General features: G+C 38.5%; 1 protein-coding gene across 1 annotated transcript in view; it reads left to right on the forward strand.

Moving 5' to 3' along the window:
• Positions 1-2,500, forward strand: part of LOC143298292 (uncharacterized) — an 11,774-nt gene that overhangs the window by 6,964 nt on the left and 2,310 nt on the right. The window lies entirely within an intron of this gene.

The raw sequence follows: 2,500 nt of genomic DNA on the forward strand, positions 1-2,500 counted from the left end.
ACTAAAAAGACCGAAGCAACAGACACACACACACACACACACACACACACACACACACACACACACACACAGTGTTGTGAAACTAAAAAGACCAAAGCAACACACACACACACACAACACACACACACACACACACACACACAAACACACACACACACACACACACACACACACACACACACACACACACACACACACACACACACATAGTATACAACCATGTGTCATAGTACACAATACCTACGGTTAATTGAGTGACTGCATTAATTCATAAATCAAAACTGTCTTTCAAACTGAAGAATTTTAAATGAGGTCGCGAAGGGAAACACTCCATGGATGGAGACGGACAAATCTTTCCTGTCCACAGGATCCACATTTCCGGATCCACATTGCACGTGTTACTCGCTTCTTTTGGTGACGTTGTCGTGTTGCCACGTTACTAAGTACGATGACACGACGCTGCTTTAGTATGAACATTGGTAATCTCCCCTGTCCTGCCATCTGGGTCACCGGGTGTGGATATGGCCTTTTTCCTGGCTGACACTTCCGTTTCGTGAAGTCAGGATTCGGTGTGTGAATGTGTACATTGACAAGTATACTAGGACTGGTCAGTTGCGGCTTGTGGCAGATCGAAGAGGTATGAGTTTCTTCTCTCTCTCTCTCTCTCTCTCTCTCTCTCTCTCTCTCTCTCTCTCTCTCTCTCTCTCTGTGATCTTTTCAGCAATGGCCCAGATTTGAAACCTTACCTGATGTTAAATATGGATAGACATTTGAAATATATAACAACAAGATTCAGACTAGGTATTTCTGAGTTAGCGGTTCATCGTTATAGATACAGAATATGTAATGACACGGATCTGATTTGTCCATTATGCAAAGATTCGACAGAAAATGAAATGCACTTTGTCCTTTGTTGTCCAGCTCTGAGGAATATTCGAGAATCATTTATTAAGCCTAAATATTATAGACAACCAAATATGTGTAAATTGAACTTGTTAATGTCCTCAACATCCTGTGAAATTGTTAGAAACCTTGCTTTGTATTTATATAAAGCTTTCAAAGTCCGAGAAACTATTACGTCATGAAAACACTGTTTTGTTGCTAGGCTAGTTTTTCATTTGAACTTATGTTATATCGAATTTTTTATGCATGTTGTATTATGTGAAATGTTTTTGTTTTTCTTTGTTTTGTTTTTTTGTTGCTGTCTGTTCGTATACCCCTTCATTAGGGGCCATGGCCTATATGAATAAATCACCTTGACTCTTGAATCTCTCTCTGATCGCTTGTTTGAAGTGCTTAGTTTGCTTTGGTTTGCTTCGTCTTATTTTGGTTTTATTTTTTTTTAATTTTACCTAGTTATTTTGGTGTTCTGTTCTATTATATTTTGGTTTGTTTTGTGTAGTTTGAATTCACGATGTCTTTGGTTTAATTTCGATTTAACTCTTTCTTTTCTTTTTTTCGTTCTTTTTTTATATTTTATCCACTTTATTTCATTTTCTCGCGTATCCTCTGTTTTCTTCCTCTCTCTAGTTGTATCCTGTGTTTAACGATTAAAATAAGTGTGGGCCAACAATCTTATGTCGACGGCTGTAAATGGTGTATGGTGAGTTTTCATTCTTCATTTCTTTTTCTCGTTAGTTTTTTTGTTGTTGTTTTTTTCCCCCAATATTCCGTCCTGTGATACTGCTAATAATGTTTATCAGTTTGTTTGCTGTTTTTGCTGTGTTTTTTTCTGTTTGTTTGCTTTTTTGTTTGTTCTTTTTTTTCTTTTCTTTTTCTTTTTTTTTTTTTTTTTTTTTTTTTGACGATACAATAGAAAAAGATCATGTCCATTCCAAACTGATGAGACTGCTTTTTTTTTTTTTTTTTTTTTTTTTTTGATACCACCAGAGCATCTTTGGCGCTGTAGGTGAATCGTTAAGACAGTGACGCCCGATGTAGTACTCAACAGTGAGCAGCGATCGATAGCCTCTTTCAGAGAAAAAGCACTTTATTCTGAGCTTCCTCATTCCACGCAGGTGTGAATGGGTTATCTGATTTCAGGTGAAAAAGGTTCAAACAGCAGAAAGAAAGGACTAGGCCACGCCTTTCTGTGTCGAGTGCTATACACAGTGCATGTAAATTAACTGCCCGGATGGCCGTAAAAAGGCAACAGAACCATTACCTTTTAACTCCCTCCATACGAACGGCGAAAGAGACGACGTTAACAGCGTTTCACCCCAATTATCACCATCAAAATATTGCAAGCGGAAGGCTCTTGTACTGAAGAGGTGAATGTTGACAAAGATACCACAATTCTGAAAATGGAAGCTAAAGGTTGAGTCATTGAGACACCCACTGGACATCCGAGGGGTCAGTGTAGAGGAGAAGAGAAGACTGGCCGTACTGAGTGAGTTAAACCAAACATGTTCTGCCCAGATTCGAATCTCTCTCTAAGTAGAAATCTGATGCTGTAACGCTCGTTCCGGACAATGTCATCCTCTGTGAAAGACGATTTTCT

This window comes from Babylonia areolata, chromosome 23 (assembly GCF_041734735.1).
Source record: "Babylonia areolata isolate BAREFJ2019XMU chromosome 23, ASM4173473v1, whole genome shotgun sequence".
Classification (NCBI taxonomy): domain Eukaryota; kingdom Metazoa; phylum Mollusca; class Gastropoda; order Neogastropoda; family Buccinidae; genus Babylonia; species Babylonia areolata.